The sequence below is a fragment of the Melospiza melodia genome, chromosome 2, assembly GCF_035770615.1.
Source record: "Melospiza melodia melodia isolate bMelMel2 chromosome 2, bMelMel2.pri, whole genome shotgun sequence".
NCBI lineage: Eukaryota > Metazoa > Chordata > Aves > Passeriformes > Passerellidae > Melospiza > Melospiza melodia.
In genome coordinates, this window is record NC_086195.1 from 13,831,657 (window position 1) to 13,854,636 (window position 22,980).

Below are 22,980 nucleotides of genomic sequence, written 5' to 3' on the forward strand. Positions count from 1 at the left end.
CTCACTCTTAGATTCAGTCTTCCTTGGAGGAAGCAATTGTTGTTAGCTTCTCAGTGGGTGAATTTTCCCTAAGACTGGCTTAAATTTCATAGAACCCACCTCAGGCTGGACCTCAAAAGATATCTGGTGAGATTTCTCTTATGAGAATCAGTGGGAAAGTCTTGCTGCAGGATGGTGGACCCCATTTGGAGATCTTGGACTGTCAGGAAATGCAATAGAAAGATACAGGCTTTAAAAGTCCTGCAAGTCTTATAAACATCGTGTGTGCCACTGGCAGCCCAGTACACCCCTGTACTTTAGGAGAACTTAAATGTCAGGCACTGCTGAGCTGCTTCCATCACCTCAGTTTTATAATGTGGAATAAAATAGTCACAGACATAAGAAAAAGCAGTGAAAAAAAAAATGGTGATTATGTCATCCCAGTCTCTCAGCTGCTCCCTAATTCCACTTTGGTGTTGTACTCCACTGCTCACTCTCTCAATGCACCCTGCTCTAAGATTGTCCTGATGTTACTGTCTCTGCTACCTAGAAAACAACCATGGTTTTACATGGGTGACCTACGGGTTCCACAAAGAGAGTCTCAAATCTCTCATCCCCTGGTGGGGATTCTTCAGTGTACACACATCACATAGGTACTGAATTGTTGCAATATTTGGGAACTAAAAGCAAGCTAAGAAAAGAGGCAGTAGCTTATTCTTAAAAAGCAACTTTTGGGCCACCACAGCTGTGCTCTTCACATCCATGTGCAACAGAGAAAGTTCCTGGATAAGTCTCAGCCCCCTTCCATGAAGAGGAAAGGGGAAACCAAAGATGTGCCAAGTAAACTGTTTCTTGCCCCAGTTTTTTGCTGTACCTCTGAGGATTTCCAGGCTCAGGAGCTGCTCAGTGCACAATGTGAAAGGCACATCTTCAGGACTGCTTCTGAAAGGCAGGGAAGGGCAGAGGGGTGGTGACTTAGGGCCCAGCAGTTCCAACCTCTGTCATCTACCTGCTGGCATTCCATGATTTTTAATACAGTATTTCACATTTGGAAAGGCCCCTGGCAATAACCCACAAAGTGATCTCACCATTCTCTTAAAAATCTTTTTTTTCCCACTCTCTTGCAAAATACTGCCAGTTTCGGGGTGATTGATGATGTCAGTGCAGGAGGTTGTATCACAACAGAGTGCTACAGGTGTTCCCTGCTCTGGGTGATGTCTTGCAAAACATTTTAAGGATTATGCACAGCAGACCCCCTGCCTTGTTTCTCAGTGGGTTCTCTACAAAAGTACTCAGATCCATGGCTAGGTTCCAAGTCAACTGTGCTAATAAAAAGCAAAAGATGATTTCCTGAGCTCTGTAAGTAACATTCAACAAAAAAAAAAAAAAAAAAAAAAATCAGGTCAAATATAAGCAATAAACTCTAGGTCAAATTTAGGCAGTTTCCTTTTATTTGCTTCCATTTTATTGACAATGAACAACTCTTAGTGGGTAAACCTAAAAATACACCTCCAGTAACAATTGCCTTAGGTATTTATGCAGCATTCCAACTACAGCATCTATATAGCATTTCTTTTTCCCCATGCTTACAAATACACACTCATACTTAATACATTAGCATTTCCTCTATACATTTTTGCAGTGTATCCAGTTAAGGAAATTGCTCAATTAGCTGAATAGGGTTTTTTCTTTTCACTGTGAAAAGACAGAGTCTTACCAAATGGAACAGCATTCTAGTAAGAGGTCAGTTGGGTGTGATTTTTGGAATAAAGGAGAGAGGATGAGTGGGTTGTAAAAGATTTTTTTTTTAATTGTTCACATTTTATTGCCTTTAAAAGCTAAAGAGAGGGCAAACCAACACACGTCCTGGTTCATGCTGGTATGTAACTGTAGTGTGTTGTAGATAAAGCCCACCATGCTTAGTGGAATTTTCCTGTTACAGTGTGCACCTCATGGACACAGAAAAGATTGTGGGACTGTCAAATACCGAGTGTCAGGGAATGGTATATCCAATCGTTGGTAAAATAAGTCAGTTAATTTGGCAGGTAAGTATTAAGTAATCATATTGTCAGAACAAGGCAAGTGGCTAAGAAAGGAAGACAAAGACAAAAAGGAAAAAATATAAAGACAAAATAGGAAGGAACCAAAGAGGAGAGGGGAAAGGGAGGGAATGTGTGAGTTTGATGGCCAGGTCATGAGAGAGTAGGCGGTGATGATCCCTCTGTTCTGGGTGGTTCCAGGTCACCTCATCCTACTGTCTGCCATTAGACTCCATTGCTGCTTTTCCACTGTCTGGGAGAATCTAAACATCATTCCACCCAGGTTTTATCACTATGGAATGTAATGGCTGAGAAAAACTTGACCAAGTTGGATATTTTCTAATCCCTGTTTTAGAATTTTTTTTTTCAAGAAATTTTACCATTTTCATGGTCTCTATGGATTTTTATCATTTTTTGCCTACTCAAGTCTTGGAAAATATTAGGGGTTTTTTTAAATAAATATTGTACCATCTTCATTTGAGTTTTCCCTTATTTGGTTTCAACAGTGCAAAATTTCAAATGAGCCAAATAATTTTTAAAATTTCATTCTATTTTTCCAGAGGTAAAAATGTCTGATATTTGCCTAGGCAAAGTGTTGCATCACATACTCTATTTATGTTTCAGCATTGCCGTGACTTTTAAAAGCTCACAGCAGGAAATTAAGAAAAGCCTGAACTCATAATTATTAAATAATAATAAAAAATGTACTCTGCTAAGGTTGCATTTATTCAAAATTGTACAATTAATATATCCCCATGTTTCCATTAATATATATTCCGGTGGAGAAATTGATAGGAAATGTGGTCATGGCATGAACTTTACAGCAGATTTGAATAGTCTCTGCTGAGCAGAGTTTAATTGAGCAAAGCAGCTTGGATAAGGAGTACAAAAATGAGATTATCCATCGTGCCCCATGTAAATGATCAATATCCAAGTCCTCCTTCTATTGATAGAGTTGGAAGGATTCCACTTAACACAATCAGACATCAGAGGCAATGGGGAATTTAAATGTCCCCCTCCCGTGTGGGGCAAATCATTACTCCCTTAAGCTTCCTCCAGCCTTTACCCTCCTTGCTGTGCAGGTGAAAACACCTGCAACTTCCAAAGCCAGCCGAGGGCAGCATCATGTAGGGCCCAAACTTCACCTCTTGCTCTGACCTGTTGTGGAGCTCAGCCATCACACAAGTAAAGCCTTCCTTCACAGAACATCAGTGCACAGCCTTAGCACCATTTGAGACGCTGGTGGCAACATAACCTTCTTCGGCTTCTTATTACCATGGTGAGTTTGTGGCATCTGCTGTCCTCTGTCTTCTCTCATCAACCACAAGTTGTTAGTGCTTGCCTTTATGGTTCTTCAGCGCGTTGCTCATCCCTCTGTGCCGCACAGGGTCTCTTACCTCACAGTTAATTCCTTCCTTCAGTCTGCCAGCGATGTTGTCTGACCACTTTCTCACCTCCAAAGCCAGCCCAAGTTTCACTCCTTGCTCATAAAGAGCTTTTTCACTGGCTCCTGCAGAGTCACAGTGTTATTTGTCTCTATATTCCCCACAAAAGCTTTGCCAGAAGGACCCACATGGCACAGACCTAGGACAAGGACTCAGCACTCCACAATCTTTGAGTGATGACTGCCATGCAACTCTTTTTTCTATGATCATGTGTCTGCTTCAGACAATCCTGTTCTCATGCTTTGACAAACTCCTAGGCAGTCAGCCTCTATCCTCTGAAATATAAATCCTCAGTGGACTCCTGGAGATGCTACTGCAAAAGAGATAGTAAACATCTAAAACCCAACTCTGTCTTCTGAATTTATTTTTCTCTACTGAGGACATGGGGCAGGTAATGTCCCTGGATGAGCCAGTGCAGAGGTCTCAAAAAACACCAGAGCTGAAGGGATAAGTTCCCAGACTTCCACATAATAATGGGAAGCTTTAATTTTATTTTATTATTTTAAAACACATACCCAACACTCTCAATAACTGGCAAGAAGCAAGGTTTAAAAGGATAAAAAAGGTTTTCTTAAGCTCTTTACTTAAATTGTGTTTATTGTGCATGGAGACCACATTCACAGTATTCATTTATTGAAAGCACAGAGAAAAAAAACAAATGTGTTGCTGCTGTTGGAGACAAAGGATGAGATGTGCAGGGCTTCCACAGCACCTGACAGAAAAAGTGTCTGATTCAAGTCAAATATAAGCAATAAACCATAGGTCAGATTTAAGCAGTTTCCTTTTATTTACTTCCATTTTATTGACAGTGAACAACTCTTAGTGGGTAAACCTGAAAATATACCTCAGTAACAATTGTTTTGCCTTGGTTATTTATGCAGCATTCCATGGGTATTTATGCAGGAAAAAGTGTCTGATTCAGGTCACACTAATGTACAGTGCAATACAACAAAGCCAGTGGCTCTTCTGCCTTCTCAAAGAGGAGGCACAATACAAAATGCCCCTATCCCCACCCAGAACTAAAAGCTTTTTGCTAAATATTCACCCAAATTCATGTCTGGAGACTAAATATTCAGGAGATAATGAGCAGAGCCCTGTTGCCATAGGAAAACATTCTGGCTATTCAAGTATCATGTGCAAGTTCCTCAGAAAAAGCAATTCTAATCATAATTTTATCTCTGATATTATGAAAATAACCACAGATTTCTTCTTTAAAGCTATGGAACACAGCCAGCAAAAATTTTATTTCACCAGTCTTCATTGACAGACTCTTGTCTGCAGCAATTCAGAACTCTGCCTACTGAAGCTCGTTGCTGTTTCTTTGCCTCCCTCAGTGCTGAGGAGATATTTATAACTGTTGAAATAAGTATACAGCACAAGGGTGCTGCATGTTACCAGTCAAGCAGAAGACAAATAAAAAGCAATGAACAGACATGATATAGATATAGGGGGATTGTGACTACCAAAGAGCTAATGGTTTTGTGATGGTAAGAACTGACTTAGAAGAATACCCAGTATTAGGAATGGTTTTGTTGAAAAATCTCTTCACACCATTAAAGTATTACGCTGTTCTTTATCACACTTTCCCTGCCTCTTCTTTTCTTTGCTAGTTGGTTGGGGTTTTTTATACTCTTTCTTTAAATCTCCCCTACTGGATTGAATAGCATTGAGCTGCCTTTGCCATACAAAATCACAGATCAGTAGATTTTTGTTTCATTCTAGGCATAATTTGAGACAATCAAATTTGAATGGCAATTTTGTGTTCACATTATTTATTTATTAACAGTCTTCAAAATACAGGGGAAAAGGAAAATACAAAACCCATTATATGCAGGAAATGAAAAAAAAAGTGGGGAAAAAGAACAAAAAAGGGAAAAAAAAAAGAAAATAAAAGAAGTATTTTTCTCTCTGTTTTTTCTTCTAAAAGATGAAAAGCTACTGAGCCACTCCCTTGCATGGATATGCTCAGTACAAGAGGCTGAAAGGATTCCAGCAGGACACCACTCACAGAGCTCTCACCATCTGTCCTGAGCAGCTCCAATTTAAATTACAGCTGCCTCAGGGTCTGTGTGTCCCTAACCAGCATGCAGGGTGCCCAGCTGAGAGGCTCTGGAGTGCCCCAGTGTGTCCTGGCGGGTTTCATCCCAAGGAGAGGATGCTGGTGCAAACCAGCCACACCAGCCCTGTGCCTGCAGCTCCTTGTCCCCCTTTGCATCCTCTCAGCCAAGAGTCTGGATGCTGGGATACAGGTGTAGGTAACAACACAGCATCCCTGCTAGCTCACAAGCACAGAGGAAGAAGAGTATGGAACAACATCTGAGCTGCTCCAAAGCCACAAGCTTTGATCCTGGGCTAGGTGAGAATTTTTCACAGGTAATAGGACTGGGAGCTGCCTCAGACCCCAGGGAAGGAAAAGGACGCTCACTTTTGTTTGGACTTTGCCCAAAGTATTTATTTCATTGTTTGACATTGATTTTGCTGGATAAGTAACCAAAATCCAGGATCAGAAGAGCAGATGCATCTTCAGAAGTTAGACAGGGCTGTGCCACCAGAATAAGCTGAGAAAAATTGGTGCATTTCACAACTGCTTTCTATTGCTAGCCCATCACTATAGTCCTGCCTTTAAAAAATCACTTCACTTCAAAGTCCTTAATTAAAAAAATCCTTCAAATGAAGGAAAGGGAAAATATATTTTTCTTTCTCATGGCTAGATAGTCCTCCTTCCCTCCTTTCACAAGAAGTATTTTTAATTTAAATGTAAAAGCAAGTTATGGGTATTTACCTTTTTGTTTGTAGAAATAGAAGTAAATTTTGCTGTAGGGTGTTCCTTACTTTTAAATATATATCAGTAGTGTTCACAGCCATACATCCTCCATGCGTGACTTAACTTGCTTTCTGTGTCTTCTTGTCAGATGAGCCCAAGGGCTGCAGAAGAGGTTCCCAAAATACATTTCCCTCAGCCATATTTCAGTACACAAGTCAATGTGCAATTTCTACACATTCTGAGCACTGGCTTGCAGACACCCTCCTTCAATCTGAAAACCAAGACCTAAGACTCAAAAAGAAAGCCCATGCTGAAGGCTCCTTCAGCAGAAGTTTTATGTCTGAATCAGTAACCTGCTCAGTAGGCTTGCCAGCTCTTCCCAGTAATAACACTTCACATTAGTTATTCGAGCTCAGATGCAGCATTTGCAGAAGAAAAACATTCTGCAGTTTACCATTCTGGAAAGATATGATTGTTGTGTTGTCAATAATGAGAAGTATTACAGAGTAGGCGAATTTGTTACATGTATGTATGGCCCATGAAATACATCCCTCTATGAATCTTTAAATATTATCAGCCTACAGTAATTGTTACTTACACTCCACCCACTTCAGCCTTCTTTCCTTCCTTCCTTTCCTCTGAAGAATAATTTGACAGCTACATTCTTTGAGAAAGTTGAACTACAAAATTATTTCTATGTCTAACAAGAACACAAGTATGCTAGTGTAAGTACAGTTACGAAAATGTGGACAAACTTGAAACCCTCTGTTGGGGGTTAGGTTTCTTTCCTTTTGCTCCTTTTTACTTATAGAATTTTTCCCCTTAAGTTGCAAAGAAACACTAACAACTGGGTTCTTAAGAAAAACAAAAGTGGCCAAGCTCAGGGGAGGGGGCATCTTGTTGCACTTCTCTTATTTGGGAGTTTCTCTCCGAGGCGCAGAGATACCGGGAGAATTGGGCTGATAAAGGACGGAGAATTGGGCTGATAAAGGATGGAGAATTGGGCTGATAAAGGACGGGGCTGGGGCAGCTCCTGTCTCCTCTCTCTCGGCCTCAGAGGAGCACGGTTGGAGCTGCTGCCTGGGGAAGGGAATTCACTGCTGCCAGAGCCCAGCCCAGAGCTGCTTCTGCCATGTGTGAGCTTCTGCTTGTGAGAGCAGCCACTGAACCAGGACCTCATTAACACCCACCTCACTAAGAGAGGGACCTGTTCCACCTGCTCAGGTGCCTGGGATCCTGAGCCAGCCTCTCCCTGAGAGCCCCTTAATCTCAAAATTATAATAATTTGGAGGATGGGGTTTACATTTTCCATTCCAAGGGAAGCTCCTGCCTTCCTTAGAAGACACCTGTCTTTCAAACCAAGACACCTTCATCCATATGAAAGCAAAAATTGGGATGTTTTGTACAGCTAAGGTGGTCTGGAGAAACCTAAGGATGTGGTGGAATGGGAAAAGGCAGAAGGAATTAAACCCTCACCCCCTACTGCAGACCCAGAGCCATCCCCACTAGCATTGTAAAGTAGAATTTATAGCTAAAATCAGGAAAATAGATGGAAGCATTAGGATCACAGGTGCTCCTTCACTGACAACCTATTATAAAGCTCCAACTGTGTCCAAAGTTATAAAGCAATTTCATAGTTATATTTATCAGGATGAAAAATGTACAAATCCACTTCTCTAGCTTTTTTTTTTCCTTGATATGTCATTGTTAAAAGATTCCTGCTGCACCTAGCAAGGCTTCCTCAGATGTTGATCCAGTGCTGCAGTGAATGGCAAATGTAGAGCCCACACACAGGAAAGAGGCACACAAGCCCTGAAGCAAGGGGAAGGAGGAGGCTCCTAAGAGGAGAACAAGGCAGAGCACTTGTCCACAAAATTCCCAGTGGTAAACAGAGGCCAAAGAAATCCCAGCAAGTGAATGCAATTTTTCTTTTTTTAATGCACAGAACAAGATACAGAGGCCAAGGAAATAAAAGGACATTTTCAGTAGACATATTCTGAGAGTGAAGGGGGTGAAAAGAAGGGTGTTTGGAAATGGTGAATAAGCAGCCTTCCAGGATGACAGCCATACTGAGCCTCCAGCCAGTGCAGGGTGCAGCCATTGACAGAGCTGGAGAAACTGGAGAAGTCACAAATTCTCCACCTTATGGCATCTGTGTGTTAAGAGCAAAATTCAGCTGGTTTTGGGTGCATTTATGGAAATGAAATCAGGGGTAGTAAAATGATGTCATCCAAATCACATCATGCATTACAGGCAGAAAGGAAACCTTTTGTACTGTACATCTGTAAACAAATAAGAGTGTCTTACTGACAGCTCATACACACAGTGTTTATGGACATCAGCCTTTGCTGAAAACAACTAGAAACTACTTATGACCAAACAGGCTTGGCTTACTCAAATACCATTCTGAGAATCCAAACATGATTTTTCTTCTAAATCACAGATTAATTATTTTAAAATAAATGAAAATTTAAATAGCTGAGAAAATGAAGGAATCTGCTTAAGAGTATCTGCCCAAGCACACTGGAGGAAAATCCAGCAAAAGGGACAGGAATGTTCAGAAGGAGATGGGAACCATGCTTCACCCTAGGGAATTTGCATGGCACATAAACAGCACACACAGTTCAAAATTAAAATCAGGGTCATGAAGACAGAGTTTTATCAGGGCATAACCAGGAGAAGGCATTCCCAAACTCTTATCAGCTCCCCAGGGGCTGATGGGGGTCTGTTTAAAGGCAGTATAATGGTGCTTTCAAAGATCTTACAAAAAATATATGTACAGCAGTCAGGAGCCAGCAGGGGAAAGAAAAATGGCATGACAATAAGAGCCCTAAGAGAGTTCTGAAAAGGTTGCTGCAACGCACAGAGGTAGCTGAAACTAAGCCTGAAGGTGCAGTCTCACCAACAAGGATATTGTGAAAATCTGGAGATTTGTTTACAAATCTATTTTATCTCTATTTTGTTTTTCCCATTCACTTTATGTTTTTCTATTTCTTTATGTTACTTAATATACTTGAATATTATAATTGAGTCTGGATTTTAAAATTCTTTTTCTCCTCTTTAGAGAATTCACCATCAGGTGAAGGCACAGCCAGATCCACCTCAATGCCCTGAACATCTCAGGGTCTCACAAGTCCTCATTGATGACTAGCAGGAGAGCCAAGCCCTGCTCAACGTTTAGCACTATTAAATTATGACACCAAATAAACACATGTAGGTACCACCTTATGTTGTATTTAACATAAAGGCAGAAAGCAGGAATGTCTCTTGTGTTAGGAGCTTGTGTCAGAAGAACAAGAGATGATGTATGGAAGGCACAACTAAAATGAGCTCAGAAAAGTTAGTGTCATTCTGCAGATCTCACAGGCTGGGATAAGTGCCCTGGGGACAGTCGTGGGGAGCAATGGGAGCTGGAGAGAAGATACCAGTGGTTGTCCCCTGGCAGCACAGGTGAAGCTGCACCTCAGATCCTGTGCTCACTTTTGGGCAACTCCCTAGAGGAAGAATATTGCTGTGCTGGAGTGGGTCCAGAGAAGGGCATGGAGCTGGTGAAGGGTCTGGAGCACAAGTCTGAGGAGGAGCAGCTAAGGGAACTGGGAGTGTTTAGCCTGGGGAAAAGGAGGCTCAGGGATGACCTTACTGCTGTCTCCAACTCCCTGAAAGGAGGCTGTGGTGAGGTGAGGGTCAGTGTCTTCTCCCAAGTAACAAGAGGAAATTACCAAATATTGCAGCAGGGGAGGTTTAGATTGGATCCTGGGAAAAACAACTTTATAGAAAGGGTTGTGAAGCACTGAAATAAGCTGCCCAGGTAAGTGGTTGTATTGACATCCCTGGAGGTATTTACAAGACCTGTAGTGTGGTGAAGAGGACAGGGGTTTGTGGTGGACCTGGCAGAGTTAACTTAATGGTTGCACTCAATGATCTTAAGGGTCTTTTCCAACATAAATGACTCTGTGATTCTATGGTGGCAAATGGGAGTGAAATAAATGGGGCAGCAAAAATGGAGGTGCTGGGGAGGAGTTAATTGCACACCAAGGGCAAGGCTCGGGGCTCTGCCAAGCACAGGTGCTCACAGTGCTCCGTGGAGAAAAAGGCACATCCAGCCACAATGGATCCACTCTGAGTGCCAAGGCATGAAAACATCTGGGCCCAGATTCTTTCCTGAGCCAACTCCACAAAGATACCAGAAATTATGCAAGTTTAGATGCATGTCTCTTACGAAAATGATGCAATAATCAGTGTCTACAGTTCGATTATGAGATAATTAATTTTAATTGCATATTACATTCTCATTGAATTAAAAGATTTGAAGACTTTGACTATTTTTATATTCCCCTTGCAATACATTTTGTAGTCTGTGCTATTTAGAGACAGAAAATTGCAACTATTTTAAAAACACGACAATGACTTTCACCTCCCTGAGGGAAATCCTGAATTATTGCCTTTGATGGCATCAGGGTTACATCCTTATTCTGTTAGAGAAAATAATTTGAGACCCCTTCTTAGCTTTGTTCTCCACCTATTTTGAGAGCCCTGAGTTCCCAACACTCAGGTGGAAACACTCACCATTAGGTGGAAGAGGAGAAATTATGTCCGATTTTTTTCTTCACTGGAAAATGTTGGAAATAAAAAACTTTCTTTTTGCCACATCTACCTGGTGCCACCCATTAAGCAGGAGTGTTTCTGAAACCATGGTCAGCTCCCTCCCAGGGGAATGGGCTGGCACCCTACCCCAGGTCACACACATTGCTGCTTCTACAGCCACTCCATTCCTGACTCCAGCATGACTTTTCCAAGGGCAAGGGAGGGTGGCTGAGGTTGGACATTGCCCCATGCAGCAGAGACAGGTTTTGCCTGTTCTGATTTTCCATTTTTTAGCTCCTGCCAGCAGTGAAGCACTGAGCAAAATGTCCCCACTCCAGCCCTAGAGGATTCATTGTAATAAGTCACTGGCTGAATTGCACCCCATGCTCCCACTGTGAGCGAGCAAATCACCAACTTCTCCAATTGTTCAAATATCTTCTCAAGGACTTGCTGAATAAGTCATGCCAGTAATCTGCAGTTTGTAACTTCCCATCCAGCCATTTGCAGCACATATTCAAGACCTGGCCTTTCAGGCTGACTGGGTTCCCAGGGATTTGGATGCCCAGCCAGGAGGCTCCGCTTTTTCAAGGGACAAAGTAAGAGCTTTCTGTATTGGCCTTCAGCTGTGAAAAGTTAGCATTTTCTGTGCCACAAGCATGTCCAAAGAGAAAGGAGAAGGGAGAGCAGACAGACCCTCACCCTCCATTTCCATGGTGCAATGTGTACTCCATCTCCCAGTCTGACCCAGCATGCCTGCCTTTCCCAGCTGGATGTGAACACCCACACTCCCTGTCTTCAAGCTCTCAGGGGGCCAGCATGTGCTCAGCCAGGCACCAGTGCTGTCCATGGAGGTGTGGTGGTGGGACACCTTCCCACAGGCAGAGGGGACAGATCCTGTGAGCTCCAAATGTACAGAGGAGGAGGCTGCAAGACTGTCTGCCATAAAATGCAAGATACCAAGGATGTGGAAAGGAAAGAATAAAATGTGGATTTAGAAGCAAATCCCCACTTTTATGTTTACATACATACCTTGTCTATGCAAAGTGTTTTTTCCAGCATCAATCTCCCCTTGTGCCCACCCTTTTGTACCAAGGAGGAGATTTATGCTATATCTTTCCTCAGATCCCAACATTTTAGACTCAAAAAATATGTGATGACAAGTTTTATACATACTTCTAAGATATTCCTACCTTATACCCCTTATATCTGTTTTCTTTCCCAGGCTTTCTTGCTCTTGCATGTTTTACTGACACTGGAAGGTGTGAAGATATTGATTACACATCTCTTTCTGACACACCACAAAATATGCCATCTCCTGTCTCCACACTGGTGACTGGCTTACAGGGCAGGTTTCTTGTCTAGGTAGAAAACACATCAAAATTGCATTACATGCTGCTGTTGTTTTTAATAGAAATATTATTCAACTCACACAAGTTTTCTTCAGGAGATTTTTTTCGTTTCACTTAACGTTGAACCTTCTTGGAATTTGACAAGCAGACAAAAGTTCCCAGAGGCTGCTGTTGCTCAGCTCACCATGTTGGCTGTGTTAAAAGTCTTTTATCCTGAGATCAGTGGTCACGGGGAAGTGAGCAAGTGATTAAGTTCTGCAATGTACCTTGCAGGTAGGGACCAATCATTTATTGCTTAGCTGTGTCTGGAGCCACTAAACTGAGGCTTATCCAGTTCAATAACTGCTGGAACAAAGGCTACTCTGGCATGAAGGCTGTTTATATTTCATAGGGGGATTTTTTTTTTTTTCATTTTTCCTTAAACCATTGGAGGGTCTTGGAAATGTGTTCCTACAATTCCACTCCTGGTCCATCTCCCAGAGCCATCCTAATACTGCAAGGCACACATGTCTACATGTCGTCACTCAGAACAGCCCAGAGTGAAACCAGGCTCTTTAAACAATAGCAAGGGGGTTTCTATGCCATACAAAAATATATTAAAAATACATAATGTAACTTGTCTTAATATACTTTTCTGAGTCTAAAAATATGCCAGACCAAAAGAAACATATTTACATAAAAAGCAGACAAGGTCAAATAACAAAGAAAGCCCTTAATTAGTTGTAATCAACTTTAATTTGCATACGGTATATAATTCCTAAATGATTGTTAATAATAACTTTATATAATGGACTTCCAATTTTCATGAAAATGGCACATTTTGATAAGCAGACACAAAACCCTAGTACTAATAAGGTTTAATTTGCATACATTAGACTGATTATCCAAACAAAAGGATTACAGTATTACTTCTCCATACCTTTATGTCCTTATTATGCACATTTATTAACTTCACAAAAGCTAGCTGTTAGTGACAAACAATAGCCGTGGCTGGAAGAGAAATCTACAGTATGAATAAAGTGCATTTTAATGCTAAGGAGCAAACTTTATACTGCATAAATGTTTTGTTTAACTCTTTCTTTTGCAAAAGGCACTATTGCTTAGTATGGCAGGCATCATCAGATGGATAAAGCACTTTTTTGTTATGAGATTTATTTTTTTTCTTTTGGTAAAGAGTAGATTTTCTCAAGAAATTATGACCTGCTCATGCTCACAGTTTCCCTTTGCTAAGTTAAAAAACCTGGATGGTGCTTGAACATGTAGAGAAAAGTGTTTACAATCACAGGATTAAGCTGTTAACTCGTGTGATTCCAGGGCACCGTGTTAATAAATATATTGCCACAAGCTTCGTTTTCACAGCATAAATAATAATACAGGTGGCAATAGCTATTCCTAAGGGTATTACATATACCCTGCAATTAAAGTGTGAGCAAGGGGGAGGGAAAAAAAATCATTAATAGATCTGGTATCTGAAGGAAACGATGCTCACAAGGGGCTGAGAAGAAAGCCAATAGATGTGGAGCTTAAATTGAATGCCAGCCTGGAGCTCCCTCCGTGCTGTGACAGGGGCAGTGCTGATGTGCAGTGGTGACGGTGATGTGAGGAGAGGATGTCACCCCTGCTGCAGTTTGTGCCCTCTCGGTGCCATGCGCCGCCTTCAAACAGAAATGCTGCTTTTGGAGAGTTGCTGTCAGCATGTTTCCATACTCCATGGACCAGCTGGCTCATCAGGAAGAGCAGCTACAGCTGTCACCAGCCTTGACTTCTCTGGGATAAATTCCTTCTTGCACAGCCTTTGACCAAGGTCTCCATGTCTACATGCACCTGACTTGCTTAACACATATGAGCCACACAGAGCAGTGTTTAACTTGAGCCAGAAGCCATCCAGATGAATGGATGATATTCATCCTTGGACATGCGGTGAGCATCTGGCAAAGTTACCAAGCAGGGGCAACATACCTTTTGTCAGAACCCAGGAAATTCCTCTGGCTGCCCTGGAGGGCTCAAGCCCCTGCCCAGGGGGCTCAGAGACCTTGGCACAGAGCCCAAGACCCCTGTGCCTTTGATTTAGCCCTTGGAAAAACAGTTATCTAACCTTTATATGAAGAATTACAAGTCAAGAGAGTTTAAGTAGTATAATAGTTAGTTGGTCACGGGGTGAAAAATAGATATTTGGGGTTTTTTAGAATGGAGGTCCAGGAGGCAAGATGGAGGAATTTGGGCATGTCCAGCATTTCTCCTTCTTCTTCTTTTTCCTAGCCTCCATGTTCTGGGTGATGGTGGCACTTTTGGGCTGGTTTAAGGTAGAAGCTCACTGTCTAACATAGGTGATAGGTATTGGGAAGTTATAGTAAATAACGAACACATAGTTTTTAGCATAAAAAGACAACACCATCTCTGAGGTGGGCAGTGTGCCTCAACCCAACCTGCCAGACAGAACTGTGGCGGGTCGGAGAAAGAATTGTATAGATAAGAAACAATAAACAATGTTGAGAATGAGAACAGAAGAATCCTGACTCCTTCTTCGATGGCCAGGTTGGGAAAAAGAAGCTTGTACGTATCTCAGAGTCACTCTGACCAGCAGAGATTCTGAGAACTTTTTTTCAGAATAATTTCCATCCAACCATTTTGCAAAGGGCTGAGGGAATTGCTTTTTCACCTGTGCACCTCAAAGCCACTGACTTCCAACTCAATGCTGGTTGGTGCCAAGGTCAGAGCCTGGGGTCCATCCCCCATCAGGAGCCCAAGGATTTCATTGGGAATCTGTGAAAGAATAAAGGTTTTGTGGTGCAGCTGAGGGTCTCCAACTGTGAATTTGTTTGTCTAGAAACAGTAGGTGGGGAAAAGACACATTTCAGGGGATAGGAAATACATGAGAACATTAAAATCTAGATAGAAACTTAGAGAGATCAGCTTTTTGCTGTAAATATAGTTGGAATTTATGATTGTATTTACAGTGTTTGAGCTGTCTTATAAAGATACTGATCTTTTGAAAGGTATCCAATATGCTTTTCTTCCAAGGAGACCCCAGAAAGAATGGATGGACAAGGACAAGTCTCTGGAGCCATGTTCCTGGACCTTCTGAATCAACCTCAATTTGTTCTTAAATATACAGGATAAACATGCCCAGAAGATACAGCAAAGTCCATTCTATGCAAAATTACAGCCACCAAATTCTACTGATATCCACATGGATTTGGTTTCCTACATGCACTGATGAAAACAAGAGTTTCCATGGCATCCTACATCATCTGGGCATTCATAAAGAAATCCCAGGTTATGAAGCATATTAATTTCTACATAGCTTTTAGATTAGTCAAAGAGCTCACAGTGCCAGAAAATGGATTTTTTTTTTCAACCAGAACATGAATACAAACCTGATTTGCTTTTTCCTACCAAACCATAGCTTTGTTTCCATTGAACCATACAGGGTTTGATCTGGCCTCACTTCTCTAAGTGACAATCCTTACACACAACTCCATTAGGTTACCTTTGGACCCAGACTGCACTTGTCAGCCTGTAAATGAGAAGGTTCCTAAGTCCCTACTGTTGTATTCATATTCTTCTTCTTCATGGCACTTCATGGTTCTCCCTGGACACCTCTTCCTTTTGTTTTCCTTTGCAAAAATGGGGGAAATCATACAAAATGCCTTCGGTCTGGTTCTGCTCCCTGCCTAATCACCAGTTTGTCTTCCTGGTACATACTGCAGGAAAAAAAAAACAAAACAACAAAGGTTTCTGTCTGCCATCCTGCAGGTCAGAATCTACCTGTTTTGAAGGTCTTGAAGACTCCTTTATCCATTGAACTTTTTGTTCCTACTCAAAAAAAAAAAAAAAAATTGAAAATGGAGCCCTGTTATGGGATAAAGAATTAAAGTGAGTGTAAATAATGGCCCATTTATTCTCACTTTCCATTTAGAGAAGGAAGACCTGTTCTGCTCCTCTTCTGAGTGACAGGTCCACAGGAAACCTCTGGTAAAGGTTAAACCTCAGAAAGTTTTAAAAATAAGAAGCCATGTTCAGTTTTAGAAACCTCATGGACATCCAGAGCCCTTCAGACATTTTGATAATATTAGAATACAAAGAAAACAAAATCTGAAAGAGAATAAAGCCAAACCATCCCTTCTAGTTCTTGTTCAAAGAGAAGAAAACTGAGATTTTCCCCAGCACTGCTATACAAAACAGATGATAGCACATCCTCTGCTGGAGGAAGCAACCAGGCTGCTCAAGTAGCCCCCAACTCACTTAGAGCCCAGACAAATTGTTTATCAGTTCCCTGGGTTTTTAACACAAAAGCCATCATACAAATATACAAATGTGCTTTCACTCATGAGAAAGCCCCCTTTACTGGAGGAATGAAAGGTTCTGTGTTAGGGTTACAAAACAGGAATAATAATTTTGTTAAATCCAACGTCTTTTGTTTAAAATTATTTTCTGTGGCTCCATAATATTATTTTTAAATTTCAAGAATGGAAATAATAGGTGAGCTTTGTAAATGACAAGCCTTTTTCAAGGTTTGATAAAAAGCTAAAAAAACAAGAAAGTACATTGATTCCAAACAATAACTTGCACCCAGTGAATTCAAGATTTTGTAATCCATGCCTATGAATGGAAATATGTCTATAGAAGTTTCTAAGAACTGTATATTAAGAGGAAACCTTAAAACATATACTCCTTTATTTTATTTTATTTTTGAATTGAAAACTTTGACTCAGCAGTCCAACAAGTTGCAGCTGATGGAATTCCTGAGCCAATTTACAGGCAAATTGATTTTTTATTTTTCCATTAAGATAAAGCCTCTTTGAATTTGGAAGGAAGAAGTCTGCTCCCTACCAGACAGTTAATACCTTTCCACAATGTCATGCACACCCAAGGCCCAGCTATACATGTTCTTTGGGAGCATAACTAGTGTTAGCACAAACACTTGTAAGAATCTCCTTTCTTAATTATTCTGCAGAATTCATTTTTGAGTCTTTCCACTTAAATCTCCTTGACAATCTAATCTGTGCCTGATTTGGGTGCCTTGGTAGAAACTCACCTCTACACCTCTTATCAATGGATTGTCCTCAGTGCAGTTTGGGAGATCTCTGTGGTGTAAACCTGGGGACAGCAGGTTCTTTGATACCTCAGCACTTACACAACACAGTTTATGTCCATTACACATCCCCTTCATACAGCACAGCAGAGCACTCTGAATCTTGCATTAAAGGAGGTGCAGAATGTTAAACAGATAAACAGGGATGCTATACCAGAACAGATTCTTTAGCTATCTGAGCAGCACTCAGCCTTGGTTCATAGCAGGGATGCTCCATATAAAGGGGCCAACACCAAAAAAAGCCATGAGGACCACTGACAGACGGCCACTAAAGAATTTTCCTCATGCATCCATGAGAATCAGCCTTTTCCCAGGAAAAATGTCCATTCCTTTCTGTGAAATGCAGGTTTTTCTTTACCAAAACCATTTTTTAAAAATCTCTGTGAGATAATGGTTCCCCTAAATGACAGCCACATGCAATGGTGCCCACAGATGTAGAAAATAATAATAAATACACTTTTAAGGTTAGATTTTTTGAGTGGAATGGTCCAACCAAGCTTCATAGACAGTTTGCTCTCTCTTCCCTCTATTATTCTATTTTACTTCTGGATTAAAACACTCTGATCTTAAGGACAACATCTCCTGAGCAATGAAATGCCAGACCAGCACCAACCCATGCCCTTCCCGGGATCATTGCGATTCCTGCCCTGCCCCTGCGCGGCTGCGTTACTGAAATAGAACACAGCACCACACGAAGGTCACGCCGGGGACAGGCACAGGCGGTGCCGCGCTGTCCTTCGCTCACCGAGCGCTCATTTGAATGTTGAATGGCTCCGCTCTTCGGCGGCGCTCACAGCCCCGCTACAGCGGGCGGATTTCGGGGGGCGCTGGGGCTGGCCGGGGCTGCGGGCTGCCCACGAGGAGATGCGGAAGCACAGCTCTGCATTCACGCTCACACACAGACGGACGGACGGACAGATAGACACACACACACACACAGACGGACAGATAAACACTCACACACACACACACACACACACACACACAGAGATGGACAGATAGACAGACACTCACACACACACACACACACACACACAGACACACACACACACACACACACACACACAGACGGACAGATAAACACTCACACACACACACACACACACACACACAGATGGACAGATAGACAGACACTCACACACACACAAAGACAGACAGACACACACACACTCACACTCACTCTCATACACACACTCACATACACTCACACACACACTCACACACCCACACACACTCACACACACACACTCACACACTCACACACTCACACACACACTCTCATACACACACTCACACACACACTCACACACACACACACACTCACACACACACACTCACTCTCATACACACACTCACACACACACTCACACTCACACACACACTCACTCACACACACTCACACACACACACTCACACACTCACACACTCACACACTCACTCACACACACTCACTCACACCCTATTTGCACAACCAGGGTGCTGCTGGTGCAACAGGTGGGCAAAGCAGCCGATAGCAGGAGGTTTATTTGCCCAAGCACAGCGGAAACCATTTGCAGGCAAGCCCTTCTGTTATTCATTTAAAGGAGCCACCAGAGCATTTTAGATAAATACATTTGAGAAAACAATGTTCTCGCTCATGGATATTCCACGAGCAGGAGAAGAGAATACGTTTGACAAATAAATTATTTGTTATGAAGCCTTTGCTCAGTTCTAGTCAGCACATACAAAAGAAAATAACACGGAAGGTATAACATTAAATAAGCCTATGATCATCTTTTTAATTTTTTTAGACCACTGCACCTTAATGCATTAATAATTCCACTGAGTTTCTAAGGCTTACTGTGAGAAAGCTACTTGGGATTTTATCCGTGGGTTTTCTAGGGCCAGAAGATCCATATTTCACTCCATCACCCAACCTCCTGCAAGATGCACTCATAGAGGCTGTAGGACACAAAGCTCCACACAGTTCTTCTTATATTTAGACAAAACATTTACATTAGGTGAAAATATGCCCTCCAGAAGGTAAGTGGTCTTGATTTAAACCCACAGAGTGTGTGAAATCCACCTCCTTGCAGAAGCATCACTGCAGTCAGCAGGGACTGCCAGAGCTGGTGGAGGTGTGGGAAGCTGAGATCCTGGGAAAAGGACATACCTGGAAATGGGAGGGAGAGGAAAAAATGTGAAAGGCAGGAGCCTCCTGGGTAGATATAAAATAGTAGAAAAGGCCTTTGAGGGACTCTGAGGACCCAAAATGACTGGGATGGGATGGGATGGGATGGGATGGGATGGGATGGGATGGGATGGGATGGGATGGGATGGGATGGGATGGGATGGGATGGGATGCTGGCAAAATAAAGAGACAGTATTGATGGCATCCCAGTCTCGACCAGCAAACAGTCAGCACTGACAGGATTTCATGAAGCCAAGCACCTGGGAACAAAAACACCAAACCAAACCAAAAAGAGAGCTGTGATGTACCAATGAGGTCAGCAATCTGGGGATGATGGCATGCCAGCAAAGGACACACACACCTCTGTCCCCAAAGCAAACCTGGGGCACAAAAGAGGGGAAGGTCTCTGGGAGGGAGAGCAGGCTGTGGAGGGGTTGTACCACCAAGCTGTGTGCCCAGACCTGTTTCCTCAAATGATTTCCAGGAGTACTGGTTTGGTGACTAGGCTCAAGGAATAAGTAAGTTAAACACAGTAACTAAATCTAACAGAGTTATGGTAGGTGACAGCATTACTCAGACACATCACTGCAGACCTGTTCTGTCTCATGGCCATGCAAAAAAAGGGTCAACCCAAAAATGAGCTGGGAATGCTTCTGGAGCATGGACCAGAGAAGAAGTTTTGCATTACCAGATATGGGAAAACAGCAGAAGAGAAGTAAAGATGAGTCACATTCACCTAAATTAACTGCTGTCCTCTGTCCGTAGTGAAATCTATATTAACAGAAGAGTAAACTAGTTGATTAAAAAATGACAACTGGATAAAAAATTACTGAGAAAATACTTTTTAAAAATTACATCTATGGAATGTGGCTCAGATTTTGCCTACACATAGACATGGGCTAAGTCTGAATTTTATAAATAATTATTCTGGAGTCACCACCACTGCTGATGTCAAACCTCTGTCCAGATGCCAACTATTACTGAAATTGCTCCCTGAGCTTGCACTAAAACCAAAGTGAGCAACAAAAGCTGGGGATGCTTTCACAGGCAGAAAACAGTGGCACTGCAAGTGCCAGACAGTCCAGCCAACTGTGACCTGCACTGACACCTGTGCACAGGGCTCTCCCAAGTCACCCGTGGGCAGCTGCCGCAGCCTCACGTCCAGGGCAACAGGCTGAAAACTGGCAAAAATGATGATGAGAGCCCAAAAAAAGCAAAATGAGCTTTTCTCTTGGATGTGAATTCGAACGTGCTGAAGTCCAACATCATTCTGCAAAGAGATTTTGGTGCAGTGCCCTAGTGATAGCTGCTGGGTACGGATTACCCAGTTCTTAAATTGTCAATCTGCAGTGAGGGGACAGCAGTTATCTTAGCTGAAATGAGAAGGCTGTTAAGCCATCGAACCCTGAGGTGCAGCATTCAGGTGACCAGTGACTGGTCAAAGCCCCAGGGGACACAAAGAGATGCTGGTTCTCCCCCAGCTGTCTGATCACGGGTATGTGCAGCTGCTCTGAGATCCCGCAGGACCGTCTGTAGGGTATTAGCCAAATTTTTTTACATGTTTCACAAGACTCTAGCACAAGAATTGAGTAGTTCTGATGGTTGCAGAATCAAGGGCAACAACCCATCTCCACCCATCTCCACAGCTCAGGGCTGAACTGTGCAAAGTCAAGGCTGTGCCCAGAAAAGTACTCGCCACAACGCTGAAAAATATATCGTGAATATGGACTGAGATAAAACGCTGTGAGGCTCACAAGGGGAATCGTGTGCCAGTTCATGACATCTAAAGGGCACCATGCATTTCCCCACTGCCTGGTACCGAGGCATCCCACCTTCCCTAATGCCCAGCTGTAGGACTTTTGTTCACAGGACCACAGTCCTGAACGCTGGGCGGGGGGGGAGAGAAGGAGCTGTCCTGGGGGAGGAATGAGTCTAAATCACATTTCTTGAAGACCAGTGGTCGCCTGTGTTTCACTCTCCTGCGCGCTCGTGTGTGGGGCGCTTCAGAGCCTGCCGTTCTCTGCAGCTGACCCGGGCTTAGCCAGGAGCTGTGGGTACCTCACTCCCACAGCACAGAGCCAGGGCGAGCACGGCGCCGGGGCGCCAAGCACGTCGAGGAACGGGGAGGAAACTCCAGCAAAATCTGGGATGGCAGGCAGAGGAAATACAGTTTCTGTACCTCCCTACAGAAAGCTTCTACACAAGCCTTTTTCTTCCGCATAGACACTGATAAATCGAATTGTGATATCTATAGTAGATAGCGATAAATTAGGATTTTCAGTAGTTGTTATCGTTTTCTTCTGCATTGCAAAGACGGTAAAAAATAAACAACAACCAGCTTGTGTAAAAGCCTGGGGATGGGCTGCGGCTGCGGCGCCACCCATGCGCAGGGCTGGCAGGGAGCGGGAACCCAGCGGAGGGTTCCCGGCTTCAGCAGCCGGTACCGAGGGTTGCGGGATGCGCCGGGGACGGGATGGGTACCGACTGCCCACGGACCAAAAGCCGCCGTGCGCTCGGTCCATGGGTCACAGCCTTGTGTCGCCGGTGGCCGCCGCAGCGAGGGCAAATCCTCCCCAGCCGAGACAGACGCTATTCCCAGCGAGGTGAACACAGTTTCTCACCTGGTCTTGAACCGACCCTGCACATTTCCAACCACAACGCCTGTAACAGAGCTTCGCCCTGTCTCCGCCCTAAGATCAAACACCTCTCCCCAAGCCTGACAGCGCACTGCCATTTTGTAGCCACATCCCCTCGCAAGGAAGGTTTCGGGGGGGGGAGCGCTCCCAACGACGGGGCTCTCAGTAACGCGAAAGAAAGATGAACAGGGAGAAACAGTGACAAGCCCAAAGCCCGCTGCAAACGCCGTTCCCGGGCGGCCGGGGCAGGTCCGGCAGAAGGGTGTGCGCTGGTGCCGCAGCCGTCGGGCGGGGTGCCGCGGTGTCCCGGCCCCGCTGCGCGGCAGGCGGAGCAGCGCGGAGAGCCGCGCGCCTGCCCCGCGCTCCCGGGCCAAGCGGGGCCGGCACCGCCCCCGCCGGGGCCGCCCGCTCGGAGGGCAGACGGCGAGGGGGACACCCCGGGCCGGCCGGAGGGTCCCGGACAGTGCACGCCTGGGAACGGGGGGCTTGCACAGAGGGCCGGTCCCGCTCCCGCTGCTCCTTCCCGGCAGAGCCCGAGCGGAGCCGGGCGCGGGTGGGTGCGAGGCCGCTCCCTGGGGAGAAACTCATGGCGGAGACTCCGGGTGCGAGGAGCCGGAGCGGATATTGTTCTGGCAGCGGCAGCCGAGGGTGTTAATGTAGGCTGGCTGGAGTGAAATAAGGCAAATATTTCTGTTTGTGCCCTCCTGCCTCTCTCAGCACCGGCTGTCAGTCCCCGGGCTTGTTATCCGTACAAGGTATCAGTTTGTTTGGCTGAGCTCAGCAAGGTTTTCTTCTCCGAGCAGAACTATAATTGCTATAATTCTACTGTATCATTTGGATCATTGCAGTATTGTTGTTTTCTCTCTCTTGTTCTCTCCCTGTAATACTGCCATAACGCGCTCCAGTGTTAAATTAGCAG